Raw genomic sequence first — 19669 nt, forward strand, 5'->3', positions numbered from 1 at the left:
GATACACACAGAGACAAACAGACACACACATAGACACACACACACACATAGACACTGACAGACACACGGACACGGACATGGACACAGAGACATACACAGACACACACATAGACACACAGACACAGACAGACACACAGACACACATAGAGACACACACATGGACACAGAGACACACATAGACACACAGACACAGTCACACACATACACAGACAGACACACAGACACAAATACAGACACAGACACGGACACGGACATGGACACAGACACAACCCCCCCCCCCCTGCAGAAGGTTTAAATGAGGGTAAGTGATGTTATTGTACTGGGTAGTGATAAGGGTTGACAGACAATAAATGTCAATCCCTTATATCAAAAGAGATAAAGATTAGTGATTATTTGGAGAGGATGCTTCTCTTTGGACATGAGGTTTCTGACACCTATGACTGCCAGTAGTTTGTCAAGCATTCCTTGTGTGGCACATAGTAGACCCTTGAGAATGCTTGCTCTCTATCTCCCCTCCCTCCCACCCCTGCTCCCCCAGCCCCTTTGGCTTTTCTCCCTCAGACTATTGGAATAAGATGCTCAATGGTCTCCCTGCCTCTGGTCGCTTCCCTCTGTATTCAGTCCTTTCTTGCTCAGAGGCCACCATCTTCCTTTTCACTTACTGTGCTCTGTAGCTACCAGAAGGATAGGCCCTGGGGGATTGAGGGACTCTTACAGACCTGTTGCAGATTTATTCCAGCCTACTCACCTTGCAGGTGCACAGCAGTGAAGCTGCTGGCCCATGGTGGGAGAGCTGGGCGGAAGTCCTTCTGGTAAAAGTCTGTTTTTCCTTCACTTCTCACCTGTAACATCTGGGGAAAGGTTTGGAGCTGCTGCTTATAGGAGCAGCTGTCAGGGTGAAGGATGCCGCCAGGGTCCCCCTGCCATGAGTGAATGACGAGAATCATATATGAAAAAGCATTGATTCAGCACTTACTGTGCCAGGGACTCTATTCAATACTACAAAGATAAGAAAGCTAGGCAGGCTGTACCTCCGAGGAGCTGAGATTCTAACAGGGAAAGAGGGGAGGGCATTTAGGCAGCATCGTGGCTTGACAATGGCCCAGAAGGGATTGGAGGATTGGACCTGGACAGAGGAGGTTAAAGCTCCCCTACAGAGCCCCCAGCCTCCCAGGGGCTGAGGATTTCACCTGCAACTCAGTTTCTTAAAGACAAAGGACAATGGAAGGGCTTAACCCACATGAATGAGGCCAGAGTCAACCTCTTTTCAAGGGGTGGCTGCCCAGGCTCTGGTTTCTGGGAATTTGAGATCAGAGCCATTGCCAAAGGATCATAATATAAAGCCAAGGACAGGACAGTCCATGGGCAGGAAGTGGCACCCCAGGACATGGAGCAGGACCAGCAGGCAGGATGACAAGACTCTTTGACAAGGTCAGAACAAAGTCATTCTTTTTAAGTGGAGGTGGCAGAGAACTTGCAGGTTGGGCATCTCATGCGGTGTCAAAGGCTTTCACTGTGAATGCTCTGAGGGCCCAGGGCCTGAAAAAATGTTGGTATCCCAGAGAGGGAAGCTTGAGCTTTTTGCTAAATGATGAAGGAGGAGAAGGCCAAGCCTTCCTGACGCTTTTAGACCCCTGTCCTTTAATGAAAGGCATTTCATTCCATGTCCTCTGAGTGAAAGGGCTAGGCCTTGGGCTGGATTATTGCTTCTGCAGCAATGGGACAGACATCCTGATTGGAGTGCCATCCAAATGACTCTGAAACCATCTGGCTCTCTAGCTCCCTTTCCTCTCCCCAGAGAGGAGAAAACTAAAAGGCTACATGCTCACGCCCAAACAGTGTGATGGTTTTCTATTGCTCTGGTGATTGGCTGAGAACAAGCCCTAAGCATCAGAATGAATAATAGGGCTCATTATGGAAGATCTGACTGGACCCATTCCCATTCTGTATGTGCATGCACAGGCTAAGGACAGGGCATGTTCTGGGGGCTTGAGGAAATACTCTTGTTGGCACCGGCGGAGAGAAGCGTGCCCTGGCTTGGGTCCTAAGCTAGAGAGCAGGGAAACTGAGCCAAAGCCAAGGTGGACATTAGTTAGGAGACAAGGGAGGCAGTTCCCATGCTGGGCAGTCCAGTAAGAACAGCAGGGCTTATTTCTACAGCCTTTTGGGGTTTGCAGAACACATACATTGTCTGAATTGAGCCTCCTGTGACACTTGGCCGGAGACATCCTTCCAAGCTTAGACTTTCACGAGTTTTCCTGCTCTAGTCCATTCTCCACTCAGCTGCAAAGTGATCTTTCTTAAGTTGGTCTAGCCATTTCAAACACTGGGGGCAGCTGGATGGCTCAGTGGATAGAGCATTGGGTCCAGAGTCAGGAAGATCTGAGTTCAAGTCTGACCTCAGACACTAGCTGTGTAACCCCAGGCAAGTCACTTAACCTCTGTTTACCTTAATCCACTGAAAAAGGAAATGGAAAGCCACTTCCTTATCTCTGCCAAGAAAACTCCAAGGACAGCAGAGTCCACAGAGTCTCAAAGAATCAATCAAGGCTAAACAACAATTTCAAACACTTCTCACTCCCCAGTTTTATAAACACCAATGGCTCCCTATTACCTCTGAAAAAAAGTCCTCTGTTTGCCTTCAAAACTCTTCCCTCCTTTCCTCCTTCCAGTTTTCTTCTCCCTTCTTCCTTCCATGCCCTCTGGGAGCCAGTAATATTGGTCTCCTCCATCTCCTGACGCTATGCCCATGAAACTTGAAGGCTGACTTTACCCAGGCACTCCTTAAATAGGAATCCTGCTTTCCATTCAGGAGGTGTTATCATATTCAAAAGTTTTTCATTCTGTGATAGTTCTTTATTTTTGCTAATTATCTCTAACCCAAGGGCTATGCTTTTATTCATATTTTCTTTAATTCATTATTAGTTTCTGTTTCACACATTCATATTTTAAAGACTATTGTAATTTTGGAGACACTCTTGGAATTTTCTTCCTTCATAACCTCCATAATTTATGTTTTTGAATTTCCTGATTGATTTTGGTTATCCACCATCATACTATAAATGTATTTTTTAAAATCAGGTCTATAATGTCTCCTTAAAGAACAAAAATCCAGAATTGCCAACTGATGAGTTTTAATAGAGGTTTTCCTGCACTCTCATTTAAGATGTAATAGAGATAGTAACTAATCTGACACAAGATTCTACATTTTCAGATGACGTGTAATGATCTGAACACTATGATGATGTGCCTTAGGTCAGCTCTCAGTAAATGGTTCCTCTGAGCTTGATCTGTTTCTGGCCAGCTTCTGAAGACTCAGAGCTGAGATGGTCCCAATGCCAACTGGAGAGGCTCTCAGGAGCCCTAGAAGGGACAAAGGCCTGCCCCCTTCCCCTCCCAGGTGTGGATTCACAAAGAAGCAGAAGTAGTAGCGACTCTTTGGGGTAGTGGACTGAGGTCGTGGGCCAGGCTCGGAGCAGTGGCTACATGTGGAGTTTCAAAGAAAGAGGTTTAATATGAGATATTTCTTACCTGGCTACTGGGTAATGTGTGAAATGACTTGCAGTGAAGTTTCCCCATTCTGAATATCATATATACATTCTTATTACTTCCTTGAATTTTGTAACTAAATTCAGCATTGTTTCCCCATATATATGTAAGTCGTTGTGTATTTCAAGGTAATGTAAGAGCTACTGAGTACTAATACAATTGAATGGATTAATTATTGAGACCAAATTAGGGGTGTTTTTAGTTTGGGGAAAGGAATGGTAGTGTGAGAGGTAGCAAAGGGTTAAGTTTCTATAGAACTGCAAGAATTGCTGAACAAGACTACTGATAAAAAATACCAGACAGTAGCCTTGGGAAGAGTTGAGGCAGTAGCCTTGGGAAGAATTTAAGTCCCCAGTTCCCAGAGAACTCCTAGATAATACTAAAATGAAATAATGTAGAATGGAAGGAGCTGGCAGCAGCAGGTGGATTTGACCAATCTGGAAACAGACAGTGGCCTTGGGATACTCAGGCCCAGATAAGGATGTATCTAGGTTAGACTGAAGGGGGTTCAGTATTCTGAGGTTGTTACTGCGCTTGCATAATGGACTTCATGTATTATGTATGTTATCTAACAAATTAGAGCCTCATTAGTAATAATGAAGTTAATGTTTGGGAGGGGTGGGTAACCCTTGCTTATTTAACCCAGTTTCTGCTTCTGTACCTCTGCCTCCTCTCTCTTGGTTCTGTCCCAGAGACTGGACCTCCCGCTTCTTGCAAGATTCTAATAAAACTTTCTACCTTCATTTTGAGAGGTCTCTGAGTAGTCAATTTGGGTTAGGGTCTCCATATCCCACACAGTAATGTGGTACTCCAGACATCACCCAGAAGCTCAGAGCTGGAAGGGATATTGGAAGCCAATTCACCAAATCTTCCTGAAACAATATGACTACACTATGCCTGAGTGGTTCGCCAGCCTTTGCTTGAAGATCTCCCCTTAGGCAGAATACTATTACCCCCAGAGGCAGGCCATTCCAGATGAGATTGTCAGGAAATAATTCCTAAAACAAGCTGAAATCTGCCTATCTGCAGCTCCTGCCCATTGATCCTAGTTCCAATAGGAGTAATTCTTCCGTTTTAGGCCTTTCAAATGACTTAAGACAAGTTGTCTCCCTCCTAAGCCTCCTCCAGGCATGACACCCCTGTTCTCCCACAGATCAATAGATCAACCAATCAGCAAATCCGTACAATTATGTAGAACCAATTCTTAAATGTCATGGATTCGAGGTTCAGGTCTTTTCCATCCTGGTTGTCTTCCTCTTATCGATGTCCTTCTTCCAATATGGTGTCAGAACTGGACATAGTGGTTGAGATTTCCAAGGTTCGGGGTACACCTTCATAGGTCAGAGGCACCAGGGCACCTGCCTCTCTTAATGAAGTTCAAAGTTACAGAGGTTTTCTCGACAGTCATTTCACACAGTTGTCTCCATCTGAACATGCAGTCCCCTAAAACCTTCAGATAATTTTCAGAAACAAGTCTGCTCACCCACACCTCCCTCCTTTGGTTCTTGTGACATATAAGTGGCTAGAAGTGTAGGTGAACCCATTTCCTCATGGGAAGTGATGTTTACTTAGCAAATTATGGTTGTGCCTCTACAGCTGCATGCTAATTAAGGGTGAAAAATCATCCTCACAGTCTCTGAGGTTAGCCAGGCTGCCCACCCTGTTTGGCTTGGATCCCTGCCTAACTTTGTGCTGAACTGGAGAGTCTTGGTTGCTCTGATTACCCAGTGCATCTGCCACAGGACGGATCTGCCACAGGATGGATCTGCCACGGGACGGATCTTCCACGGGACAGGAGGGAGCAGAAACCAGCTGGGCTAAGCTTAGGGGACTGGCTTCCTGTCGTGGGCCTCTTTTGCCGCAGCCGAGTGCTGGGGCCAGGAGAGACAGGCTCCTGAGGGCTGACCTGGCATGGTCCTCCCAACCTTCAGAAGACCCGACATTTTCTTTCTCAGCACAGACAGTTATTTTCTTAGGCCTAAGTAGACAGGCCAAAAAAAATCTCAGTTAGCAACCACCCTGGGGGTGAAGAGTCTCCCAACTATGGTAGGCTGACTTCTGATCAAACCCTAGCCTGCAAGAACCCCTGCTGTGCTGCATAGCCGTCCAGAACCCAGCTTTTGTTCGTGTGTGTATGCGGATGTGTCTGCATGCGTGTGTGCACACGTGTGCACATGTGTATGTGCGCACATATGTATGTGTGTTCGTGCATGTGCACACGTGTGTATGTGTGGGCATGCATGTGTATGTGAGTGGGTGTGCATGCGTGTGTGTGTGCATGCGTGTGTGTTCTTGCTGTCTGTGCAATGCTCGATTTGTGTCTGGATGATCGTGTTCATTTCTGGGAAGAGGCATTTTCAGGAAAAGGCAGGAATCAGACTCCATAGGATCCAAGAGTCATAGATTTAGAGCCTAGAAGGGCAGCTAGATGTAGGCCGTCGGGTCCAGATCCTTCACTTTACAGTGGAGGAAACTAAAGCCTGGAGGGGGAATGACAAGCCCTTCTCCTCCCTCCCCCCCCCCCTCCCCTCCCCCTCCCTCTCCCCTTCCCACCCTTCCCTTCCTCCCCACTGTTTCTTCCCCCAAGAATGCTCTCCCTCCCCATCCCCATTCAGTGACTTCCTGACAAATTTCAGGCCAGATCCACGGTTTTAGGAGAAGCCTGATCCTCCTGGAGCCGCTGGCTCCCTGGGATCGCGCCCCATTTTTCATCTGGGCATCTCGTATGTACATAGTGTTTTGTTTGTTTGTTTGCTATCTCTCCAATTAGGATGTGAACCTCTCAGACGCCTGCAGCATTGTTGCCTTCCTTTGGATGCCTGACGCATAGTCACGGCTTAATAAATGTTTATTAACTGACTGGGATATCAGAAACACGATTATTGATTCCCCATTGCCCATCAGTAACCACAAATAAAATAAAATCCCCTTCTCACTTCAAGGCTGTAGTGAAGACTACCTCCCCCACCTCTAAGTGGACCGGGAGAACGTTCTCTCAGGGAAGGACACATGCCCTGCCTCTCCTTTGACTAGGATTCTTTTTGTATATGTGTTCACATTTTATAACTTTATTTAAACGAAGTTCAATTTAGTTTCATTCACATTGACTGTAAGCTTTTGAAAGTGGTGACAGGCACATAAGCGACCAACGCACACAGCTTGTTTGGTGGATCTTCATCGTCATTGCGTTTCCTGGACAGACGCACTCGGATGCGGTCTGGACAGTTCCTTCTTCCTGTGTCCAAACAGCCTTGTTGAGTCTGGTGTCAATGCGCACATCTGGAGGTCCCATTTCTTTCATGGCAAATTTGCGGGTTTCCTCTAGAGCTCATGGAGTTCGATTTCTGAAGCCTACTCCAGGATGTTCTTGTGAATGTCGATGCTATACCCTGGTCACCACCTCATTGATGGCGCAACGTCCCTTCTTCTCTCCACCTTTCTTTGCGGGAGCCACCCTGCCTTGGACCAGGTCATAAAGGAAGGGCGTGGAGAAGTGTGGCCTGGCTTCCATTTTCAAGGAAGATGGGGGTGGGGGAGGGGAGTGGGAGAAGGGTGTCAGGGCATCCTTAACCTCAATGTGTCCTTTGAGTAAGTCAGCAGATCCCATTCATGTACGGTGACCACATTTCCTTAACCAAGCATTGGGGAACATCATCTAACCAAAGCATAACCCTTTCCAAAAGATATTTTGAAGAGAAACTTTCTTTTTTGGACACTGGAATAGTCCATGTCAAACTCAGGACAAGGAGGAATTGAGGAACAAATCTGAGAAATCATTTTCATGTGGAGCAGGAGTTTCTAGCCAAGTCTGCAGCATTTTTCCCCCAATTTATTTATTTATTTTTTTGTTTTCAACATTCATTTCCACCAGATTTTGAGTTACAATTTTTTCTCCCCGCCTTTCCCCTACCCTTACCCCAAAATAGCAAGCCTACTGAATTCCCCTTCCCCCAATCTGTTCTCTCTTATATCATCCCCCATCCCCCCTCTAACTTTCTAGTAGGGCAAGGTAGATTTCTGTACTCTAGTGCCATATATCTTATTTCCCAGTTGCATGTAAAAAGCAATTTTCTCAAGCATTTGTTTTTAAAACAGAGTTCCATATTTTTTTCCCTTCTTCTCTCTTCACCCACCCCCACTGGGAAGATAAGCAATTCAATATAGGTTGTACATGTGTAGTTATAAATCCAAATCATTTACATAGTAGTTATATTGTGAAAGACTATATTTCCCTCCATCCTATCCCGCTCCCCCAATTCTATTTTCTCCTTTGACCCTATCCCTTTCCAGAAGTGTTTGCTTCTAACTACTCTCTCCCCCAATCTGCCCTCCCTTCTATCATCCCCCCTCTTATCCCCCTTCCCCATTTCCCTGTAGGGTAAGACCCAATTAAATATGTATGTTATTCTCTCCTTAATCCAAATTTGATGAGAATAAGGTTTCCCCATTCCCTTTCACCTTCCTGCTCTTCCCCTCCATTGTAACAGTTTTCTCTTGCCTCTTTTATATGCGATAATTTACCCTCATCTATCTCTCCCTTTCTCCTTCTCCCAATAAATTTCTCTCTCACCTCTTAATTTTATTTTTTTAGATATCATCCCTTCATATTCAACTCATCCTGTGCCCTCTGTCTATGTATACATGTACATACATCTGCCCATACTCACATATATTTATATTCACATACACCCTCCTATACATACATATATATTCCCTTCAACTATCCTCATACTGATAAAAGTCTTGTGAGTTACAATTATTGTTTTTCCATGTAGGAATGTAAATAGTTCAACTTTAATAAGTTCCTTATGATATTTTTCCTGTTTACCTTCTCATATTTCTCTTGCTTCTTCTAGTTGAAAACCAAATTTTCTTTTTGGCTCTGTTTTTTTCATCAAGAATGCTTGAAAGTCCTTTATTTCATTGAATAACCATATTTTTCCCTGTAGCATTATAATCAGCTTTGCTGGGTAGGTGATTGTAATGGGAATGTAGGCTCCAGGTGCACTTTAGCCTAGGGGCAGGGAAGATCTTTAAAATTTACATTCCCATTACAGTGATTCTTGGTTTTAGTGTTAGCACCTTTGATATCTGGAATATCATATTCCAAGCCCTTTGATCCCTTAATGTAGAAGCTTCTAGGTCTTGTGTTATCCTGCCTGTGTTTCTACAATACTCAAATTGTTTCTCCCTGACTGGTTGCAGTATTTTCTCCTTGACCTGGGAACTCTGGAATTTGGCTAAAATATTCCTAGGTGTTTTGTTTTGGGGATCTTTTTTCAAGAGATCTTTACTTACATGAGTAAATTCTTTCAATTACTATTTTGCCCTCTGGTTCTAGAATATCAGGGCATTTTTGCTTGAAAAATTTCTTGAAAAATGGTGTCTAGCCTCTTTTTTTGGTCATGGCTTTCAGGTAGTCCAATCATTTTAAAATTATCTTTCCTGGATCTATTTTCCAGATCAGTGGTTTTTCCAATGACATATTTTACATTATTTTCTATTTTTTTCATTTGTTTGGATCTGTTTTATAGTATCTTAATTTCTAATAAAGTCATTAGCTTCCAATTGCTCTGATCTAATTTTGGCTTTTTTTTTGGAGGGGGGAGAGTAGGGCAATTTTGGTTAAAAGATTTGCCCAAGGTCACATGGCTAGTTTTGTGTTAAGTGTCTGAGGCTGGATTTGAACTCAGGTCCTCCTGACTCTGGGGCTGGTACTCTATTCACTGTGCCACCTAGCTGCCCCTCCAATCTAATTTTGAAGTAATTATTCTCTTCAGTGAGTTTTTGAAATTTATTTTCCATTTGTCAAATTTGGCTTTTTAAGTCATTCTTCTCCTCATTGGCTTTTTGGGCCTCTTTTGCCATTTGAGTTAGTCTATTTTTTAAGGTGTTATTTTCTTCAGTATTTTTGGGGGGAGTCTCCTTTAGCAGGCTGTTGACTCACTTTTTATGATTTTCTTGCATCTTTCTCATTTCTCTCCCCAGTTTTTCCAAGTCTGCAGTATTTTTTCATGAGACTCCTAAAGGTGGAGAGAATGCTGATGCTACACTGTGTGCCTGCCTGAGGAATGCAGTATGAATGAGAGCTTGGGAGGGCAGAGACATTCTTTGTTCCTTCTTGGAGCAAATATACTCATGATTCTAGTTACTCTTCAGCACCAACTTTGGAGGCTAGGGGATAGACAGAGAGACAGAGAGAGCAAGACAGACAGACAGGGAGACAGAGACAGAGAGAGACAGAGAGAGAGACAGAGAGAGAGACAGAGAGAATGGCGTTGGCTAGGGAAGAAGGATTTGGGGGATGTGGGAGGAGTTCAGGAGGGGTTTGTTCAGCCTCTGGTTAATGGGCCAGAGGCTTGATTGGGGAGGAGCAGAATCAGTGCTTTGCTGCAGTAAGGACCCAGTGGAGCTATGATAGCTGATGTGTGGCAGAGCCAGTCTGCCTGCTTTGTCTGGGCCTCCAGTTACTTTGCTTTGTTTTCTTTAGCTGGTTGTGAGTAGGATCCAAGGGGCCGAAGTTGAGAATAATTCAGGGGTTGGCAGGACACAAGTGGCAGCAGGATAAAGTAGAAAAGATTTTGAAGTGTGAAGTTCAGCAGGTTTACCCAGGGTTCCAAACTCGAAAAGAGGGAGAATGGAGACACAGCAGCAGTGATGGGCTGGCTCACTGTGGGAGGGCAGGGGTGCTGGAGGTCACCATGAAGACCAAGAATAGCTTCTGAAGTAGCGAAATATAGAAGGATATGGCCCGAGGAAAGATTGTGCTCAGATAAAGGGGTTCGGGAGTTTTCAAATGTGGCAGCAAAGCATTATGGGTGACGGCAAGATCAAGGCTGTGTGTACCTGGCATGAAGTGCAAGAACAGGTGATGGGCATTGGGAACGTTGAGGAACTGGGAAGCTGTGACTTTTAAGGGGAAAATCAATAGGTATTTTGAAGTGGTCAAGTTTGAAAAAGGCATTAGTGTGGAAAGGGAGACTGTGAACCAGGCTCTGGACTCATTGAGGAAGCAGGGGGAATGTCTTGGGGGTGGGGGGGGCCGTGTCAGAAAAAAAATTTGCCACCAGGATCTGGGTTGAGTGATAAATTTCAGCAGAGGGAACCTCAAAGAAGAAAACATTTCTGAGTGATAGCAATAGAAGGAGAGCCTGGAAGTGGAAATAGGAAGCAAAGATGAGCCCAGCTCCCTGAACAGGACAAGAGACTACTTAAGAAGGCATATTCAGCACTGGAAAGACCGGCCGAGAATGCCGTATCATCTCCAGGAAGTCTTTAGATCAGAGCAGAATAAGAGGTTTGAGATAAAGAGAAGTCTTATAATTATAGGGATGGACTTTTAGAGGTCACAGTAGATGGGGAGGGAGAGCAGATATGGAGTTGGACTGGGTGAGAATAAGGGATTGTACCCTAGGGTTGGGAAAGTTGGCTAGCTCTACAGTCATGGATTCAATTATCACCAAATTGGGAGTAAGAGAAGAAAGGAATTGGGGAAGGAGGCCAGGCAAGGTATGGAAGGGATGGGAGGAAGTCTGCTGAGGAAAGCAGATGATTGGCAGGTTTGAGAACAAAGATTTCCTTCATCTCTAAGTCCATCATTCCAAGGAGGGGGAGAGGTGTGAGAGTAATGATCTGGGGAAAGAGAGCTTGGACTCGGATTCTCCTCAATAGCATGCCTTTTGTACTCTAGCTAGGGCACAAACAAGAGGGCATTTGGAAGGGCTCAGCATAATGTAGGAGAGAAAGAAGAGAGAGATTGGGAATGCTGGGAGAGAACATTTTTTGGAAGAGAAATTCCCAGTCTGAGCTGTCGGCAACGGGAGCAGAGTCACCTAGCTAAGGCACGTGGCCATGGGAGCCCAACTGGGAAGCCTGTCTGTAAGCTGCCTGGATCTAGCTGCCTCCCCTTTCCTTCCTCTTCTCCCTTTGCCTCCTTTCATGTAACTCCTTTTTCCCCTTCCCCACTTTCCATAGACCAACCCTGACTGATGTGATGGGCCATTGGGCTCTCCTACCTGAACACCAGCCCACATCTGTCTCCGTGGTTACAAGTTCACTCTGCTCATAATTTTGGGATGGTTTTACAGATCAGACCATCATTTGTATGAGAAATTCAATGTGTTTTTTAAAATTGTCTTCAATACCTACTAATTCCATTTTAAAAGGTGAGAAATGAAGTCAGAAAGTTGAGAAACCGTGAATGCTGTATCACACAAATCCTTGCATCCCAAGTGCGGGGCAGTTAAAATGTAGATGCTTCGAATATCAGAATATAAAATACATGTTTATCATCTTTTACACTAATGAGATACACGTTCTAGCAACTGACTAATATGCATGTAATGACTTTTGTTGTGGTCAGTGTAAAGACTAATTTATCTGAGGGTTTAGTATTGACTGGAGTAGAGTGGAGATCAATATTGGAATTTGAGGGTCAGTTAATTTTGAAATAGGCAAAAATATTGAAGGCTGTTATAAGGTTATATCAGATGAAATGTAGAGCACATGGAAATAGATGGAGCAGAAAGGAAGACGTCAGCAGTTTAAAGCTGTGTTAATTATGTGGGGAAGAGCAGAGTAGCAATTTGTTCTTTAAGTGGCCTGTTTGAGCAACTTGTAACTTCTCCTGGGAAACCTTAAGATTAGGACATAAAGCAGGGGGAAAGGTAGTATGTGTGTGTGTGTGTGGGGGGGGTATTGGGAGAGCAGGGCGCAGGGAACCCAAATGGTTTCCTTTTACTCACCTGCCCCACAAGCTGCTCCCTTTTGAAAACTTTTGAATCAGGGAGGAGGAGGGGTAGAATGGGAAGGGGACCTGAGGCTGAGAATGGGCCCTGAGAGAGCTTGGGCAGAAGGATGATGGGGGTGGGAAGGGGAGGGAAGTATGCAGCTGAAGAAAGAACATCCATCTTCCTCCCCAGATCTTTGCTCTGGGCCTCCAGGGTCTTGGTATCCTTCTTAACTCCTTTGGGTAGTTTCTGACTTTGCCCTTTTATTTAGGCAGCCCTTGTGGGCATGTCTTTGGCATTGTTTGGTAGGGGCTCTCTTGCCTTCTATAGAGAGGAAGGGGATAGTCTGGTCTGTAGGAAACACTTTCATGGGCACCTGTCAGAGTATCAGAAGTAACTGGGCCTGGAGTCAGGAAGACCTGAGTTCAAATTTGACCCCAGACACTTAACTGGCTGTGTGACCATGGGTTCCTTAACTTCTGTTTGCCTCAATTCACCTGTAAAATGGGGATAACAACAGCATGTAAGTCCCAGGGCTGTCATGAGGCCTAAATAAGATCATATTTGTAAAAGGCACATAGCACATGGTAGGTACTATATTCAGGCTTTTCACCTTCCACCCCCCATTAGAAGATCAGGTCCAGAGCTGTGATGAAGGCATCAAAGGTCAAATTGGAACTCAGGGCCTCTACCTCTTGATCCAGAGCTTGGCCCACTGCACCATGCTGTCTGATCCCACCCTTCACCCCTTGCTCTCGCCAGGTGACCAGTCCATTTCTTCCCTACTTTCTTCATTCTTCCCTAATTTCCTTCAAATCCACGATGCATTCTTTACTTCTCTTCTTTGAAGTCCTGTTTGTAGTATGTTACAACTTGCTGCCTATCATGTACCTTCCCATTGGATTTCCCTACAAGATAGATACATGTGTATAGATATATAGATAGATACACATGCACACATATATGTATATTCATGTACATCTCTCTGTCACTGTTTCTCTCTGTCTCTCTCTAAATTACCAGATAATTTGCCTGGGACAGGCATAAGCAGCTGGGTGGATCAGGAACAGCTTTGACTTGCATGGGGCTTTTGAGGTGAACTTTGAAGGAAGCTAGGTATTCTCAGAAGTGGAGATGAGGAATTAGTTGGCATTTGAGGCATGTGGGGCAGCCAGGGCAAAGGCACAGGGAATGGAGAAGGGGCATCTGTGTGAAGTCTGGCCAGATGGACAGTTGGCCTAGACTAAAGTGTGACTGGAGGGACTGACTTTTTTCTATGGTTGTAAGGATGGGTTTTAGCTAGGGTGAAAAGTCTGGGTGGTACAGTGGACAGAGCACTGGGCTGTTAGTTAGCAAGACCTGAGTTCAAATGTAGCCTCAGATACTTACTAGCTGTGTGATCTCAGGCAAGTCCCTTTACCTTTGTCTGTCTCAGCTCTAAAATAGGGATCACAACAGCACATATCTTCCAGGGTAGTTATGAGGGTGAAAGGAGATGCTACCTCTAAGATGTTTAGCACAGTGCCCGGTCTAAAGAAGTTAGTTAACAAACTCTGGATTCCATTTCCCCTTACGCTTTACATCCCAAACAGGGAAATTTGTGGGCCCCTGGAAGTACTGAGCAGTGGAGTAGCATGGTAAGATCTGAGCTTTGGGGCCAGCACCTGTGACCTGGGGCAACCCCGAGTGGGAGAGATGGGAGTGGCAGGGGCACCAAGGAGGAGAATAAGGAACAGCCTTGAAGATGCTATTTTCCTCTTCACTCTAAATTTCAATTTGGATCAGAACCCTAAAATGGAAAATAATAATGTTAAAGGGGATAATATTTTAGAAGAAGGCTCTTTACAAATGAATAGTAATTTTGTATGTATAGCTGTAGAAATGGGACACCCTTTGGCAAACTAGTTGACAAGATAAAAGGACTCATCATTAAATTCTCCTTTGTGAAGAAACCCTCCTTACTCTCCATAACAACAGGGAATCTTCTCTTTTTCCCAGAATCCTGCTGGGAGCATTATTTCTTTGGTCTGATCTCAGTCCTCCTAACTCAGCAGCAAATACACATGCATTGTGGAAACTGTTGGAGGACATCAAAATTAAAGACTTTCCAAGGATAGTGGGTTGAGGCCATAGAACTGAAGAATAAAGAAAGGTATTGGTCACCCCCTGCCCACTTTCCTGCTTCTATATTGCTGCTGTTGGGGAGGGGTGGTGAGAGATGGAGGGAAAGAAGAAGGGAGGGAAGGAGGAAAGGGGAGAGAGAAGGAGAGGGAGAGAGAAAGACAAGGGAGAGAGAGAGGGAAGGGGAGAGGGAGAGGGAGAGAGAGAAGAGACAGAGAGAGAGAGAAAAGGAGAGACAAGAGAGAGACAGAGACAGAGAGATGGAGAGAGACAGAGACACAGAGACAGTGTCAGAGAGACAGGACAGAGACACACACACACACACAGAGACTGAGACAGAGAGGGACAGAGACAGACCCAGAGAGAGACAGAAGGACAGAGACAGAAAGACAGAGACAGTGAGAGAGAAAGACACAGAGACATACAGAGGCATACAGACAGACACAGCCTTGAGACATATTAAGGTAGAGCTCAGTGGCTCCCATCCAGAGGGTGGCCATGGAAGAGCTGGCCAGAGGCTAAACAATTGGGGCTGCCTCAGGTGGAGTGGTAATGATAGCTTAGCTAAAGAATGTGTCTTACTGTTATTCTCAGGACTGCCTTGTGAAAACACCAATGCCCTGCTCCAGAATCTGGCAGCATTTCTAGATATTTGTCTTTTATCTTTTTATATCCCATCACCTTCATTTCCAAATGTATGGGTCTCCTCATTTCATGGAGCCATCTTTATACTAAAGAATAAAAAAGAGGGAAAAACAGTTATGTGCAATGAAGCAGCATATCAATGGGCTATGAAGGCATACATTGTTTCCTAGGAATATTCCTTCACCTTCCCAATGAATGGACGAAGGCACTTTCTCATCTCTTTGGAGTCAAGCTTGGATATTGAGCATTTCCAATGGCTCCATAGTGTCACTATATGTTTATGCTCATATGGCACAGTTTGCACAGTGGTTATCTAATTACTTGATTTACTAGGTCATAGACTCATGCAAGGAAGGGGTTGTTTTGTTTTCTAATGTTCAAATTTCGGGTTTTCTTCAGTTATGAATGACACCATTGGAATAACGTTTCTGGTACAGCCATGTCTGTCCCTCCTTCAATATCATCCTTGTGACAGCGTACCATGTATTAGAACCCATGTGCTTCTGGAGGGAATGGTTGACTCATGTTTGATCATATGTTGTGTCCCCATGGGTCTTGCTCCTGCTTTCAGTGTTCTTTTATTGCAGAATTTCAGGGACAGCGCAGGCTGGTGACCTGGAATCTTCCAGTGCTCTCAAAATGTTAAGACCCAGGACAAAGTCTGAGAGCTGCCAGTCTGGTGGGAACTCCAGAAGTTCTTGACCTGGATTTGGGCCAGAACATCACAACTGTGGGCTTGTCCCTAGATGGAGCTTCGTGAAGCTGACGCTGGCCCCAGCTGCCATAGTGAACCTGGAGGAGTACAGCTTCAGAGAGATATCTCTGTGACAGCACCGGGTAGTAAATGATAGAGATGCTGGTTCCAGACTGTTCCTGTTCTTTGAACAAAGCCAGGAACCTCCTCCTGCCCTGGTTCAAGGCTGTGAGCAGACCCTCATTCAGTTTCTGCACCAGAAGGCTTTCCATGACCATTGACCATGGCTAGACCCTTCTCCAATGTCCACACACCTACCTATCTGTCTACACTGTGCATTTCTTTTGGATTTTTTGGTCACTATTTAGTTTGGTCTGTTTTCTAGAGCTTTGTAGGTGGGGAGGGGGGCAGAGCTAAGTTGGATTCCATGCTGGATTGACCTTTGTCTTTCCAAGAAGATTGCCCGACTTCACAATCTGACTTCTGTCCCCACTTTCCATCATGAGGCCCCCAGTACTGAATTTTGTCATGCTAAACTCATGAATATAATAAAGAGTGCAGAATTTGGAGTTATGGGAGATTGGGAATGAATCCAACCCGTTACTGTTGACTTACCATTGCTACTTCATTTACATCTGAGTCCCACTTTTCTCAAGTGTAAAGTCATACCTATATTTATCTCAAAGGATTGTTGGGAGGATCTGATGGAGCCCTGTTTAAAGCCTGATGTCATTGTAATTATTAAAATGCGAGGTTTTCTAATCATTGTTTTATATTTTTAGGTGATTATGCATTATTTATTTATTTTTCTTTTGAGAATAGCCATTCATATCCTTTGGCCATTTCCCTATTGTGGGATGGATCCTACTCATAGATATAAATCAAGCCCATATATATCTGGATGTTAGATTTTTGGTAGGCACAGATTTTTTGGTCGTATGTCTTCATAGGCTATTTTCCTTTCTAAGTTCCAGAAATTATGACGAATGACTTCAAACTTTGTTTTGTGGCTGTCATGTACTCTCTTCCCCAACCTGATTTGATTCATGGAATGAAACTTCTGGAAGGACTAGTCACTGGGCTGAAAAAACAGAGAGAAGGGGTGGCTAGGTGGCACAGTGAATAGAGCACTGGCCCTGGAATCAGGAGGACCTGAGTTCAAATCTGGCCTCAGACACTTAACACTTACTAGTTGTGTGACCTTGGCAAGTCACTTAACCCCAATTACCTTCAAAACAAACAAAAAAACCCAGAGAGAATCCTGCTTCTGGGCCACATTTATTATCTTGGTAGAAGCCACATGGCCCTTGGATTATGGCCCTACTTTGTCCAGAAGTAATGCAGATCCATTTGCTCAATGAGCAGTAACTAGAGAATCCTCATTGGCTTTTTACACTTGGGTCACTACTGGTGAAATTTCAAGTTGTATTTTAGTGTACTTCCCATGAATTTTATTTGCCAAACAAAAGATCATTTTTTTTTTCTGCATGCTGTCATCTTGCAGCCTTCATTGGTCAACAGTGAATGATGGGGGCATTTGGTTTATTCCTAGCAACTTCTGTTGCCAATTTCAGGCTTCCTGAAGCCCAGACAGGGCACATTTAGTTGACTCACTTTTCAGGATCTCCTCTGACTGGTGGGCACACTGGCCAACATGCTTCCTTTCACTTCTTAAGAAATAGCTCCCATATGATATGAATCTCTGATTAAAGTAGTCAGTGTTTGACAAGAAAGAACAAAGGGTGACATTTAAGTTCTCAAGCATTTGCTGGAAGTTTCTCTTATAAGAAATATTCTGGAGTTTGACAAAAGAGGCTATTTTTAGCTTATCTATTCAAGATATTTCTCTTCCCTCTAATTTCAAATATATTTAGACAATTTAATTGCTGATAACTAGAAAGTTAAAGTTATTTTAAAGTTAATATTTAAGTCTTTTTAAAGTAGAACACAGTATTGTATGAAAGTAGAAAGCACTGTTGTGTGCAAATATAAAATGGCTTAGGAAATCCAAAAATAAAATTCTCCTAGTCTCAATTTTTTCCTGTCACAGGCAGGCAGGTGATAGTGAAATGTGCTCCAGAGGCATCAAGAGTGCCCAGGACCTGTGCCACTTCCCTCCTCTCTTCTTCAGCCAGGATGATGACTATGGGAAGAGGAGATCTGGTGGCAGGGAGAGGCCCTACTTTGCTGTTGCCAATAGGTTGGAAGAGCTGACCACAAATGACCTTGTCATCGCTCCTTGGCTTTGTACTGCTCATTTCCCAGTACCCCTGTTCTCTCCTGCACTGCCGAGATTATCCAATGTCTTGGCAATGTATCGATCTCCTAAGTACAGCGTGGTATATCATTGAAATAAGCTATATTTTGTAAAACAAAACCAAGAATTGAATCATATATATAGCTAGCCCCATATGATAAAGGTGGCTGATGGGAAGTAGTCTTCCCGGCTAGATGGAGAGACTGCAGGATCATAGCACATGGGAGTCTTTCTGACCTGGAAAGCCCAGTAACTTTAGAGCATTGGGAAAATGACCATCTGACTGCAAATGATGGGCACTCCTCCCTTGACCTGAACATAATCAGAGTCTTGTGTGGCTCACTGACTCACTTGAGGAGTGATCTGCCTGGACAGAATTTCATGGTTTCCTTAACAGGCATCACCCTGGGACTTACTGGACTTGTCCCCTCCCACTTCTTCATGCTTGCAGACTAATCACTCTTCAGTGAACTGACTGTACTCTTGAGGGAGTTCTCTGTCTACTTTGACTTTTGTTTCTTGGCTATGGCATCACCTTCCTGATCTCATGGTCCTCTTTGAAATTGAAGGACAAACAACATCATTAATGATGATGGGTTTGGGCTCCAGGTAAAGACAGCTGGCTGATTGTCATTGCAGAGGTTTGCTACAGAGAAGTGGATCATGTAGTCAGGGAAGATGAAAGGGGACCTAGAAATTGGCAGACCTTGACTTAAACTGCCCTTGTACCTTTCTGGTAGGGAAAGGGAAGGGAAGGGAAGGGAAGGGAAGGGAAGGGAAGGGAAGGGAAGGGAAGGGAAGGGAAGGGAAGGGACACAGGGGAGAGGACTCTGATCCTTCAGAATGCAAAGAGGGTGTGAAAGACAGACTCATATGGAAAGTAGATATTTTCAGACCATCAACCAGGCAAGGGGGATTCTGTTAAAAGAATTTGTTGCTGCTTCAGTAGTATAAAAGCTAGCAAGAAAGCCATAGGTGCTAGAAGGGTACCAGAGAGTGATGGAATGCTTCTCTCCCTTGCTCCCACACATCACGAGGAAGCAGCATCCAGGTTGGTTAGGGAGGCCAGGGGTAGTCCCTGGGGACATAGGGAGATACTTCATTATTAGTGATTAGTCATCACCCATTCACTGCATCCCTCTTTGGACCATTAGTTTTTAGTGCAGTGTCAAGAAGCCCAGTGGCCGGGCACATTAGAGATTCCTCCCCATTGACACATAGTCCTGAGAGCATGAGTCAAAGCTTATTGTTTCAGTAATTGATGAACCTTCACATTGATTCTAGATATGTTCTTGGTTGGAGATATTCAACTGTGAGTATTTGTGTCATCTGGGATAAAATCATTCTAAAATAGATTATTAAAAACCATTCTGAATTTTGTCTGAATGATTTATATGAAAATATAATTAGACACCTTGTAATGGAATATTTTTTCCAGTGATAGGAGAGAAAACAAGAGAGCATCTGGGTAGATAATGCTGAGCCCTGTGCTCTGCAAGAATAGCAGTGACTGTATCATCTCACCTTTCTGAGTTTTGAAAACTGAATAATCCTATTCAGGAAATTCAGGAAACATTTATTAGCTGGTTACTCTGTATATGAGCATATAAAGATGAAAACAGATACAAACATGCCTACATACTCAGCCTTACTGTATTCATAATTTAGAGGGCA

Source organism: Petaurus breviceps, unplaced genomic scaffold (genome assembly GCF_028583685.1).
Source record: "Petaurus breviceps papuanus isolate PSGF00001 unplaced genomic scaffold, PetGlider_PUasm1.0 218, whole genome shotgun sequence".
Lineage (NCBI taxonomy): Eukaryota > Metazoa > Chordata > Mammalia > Diprotodontia > Petauridae > Petaurus > Petaurus breviceps.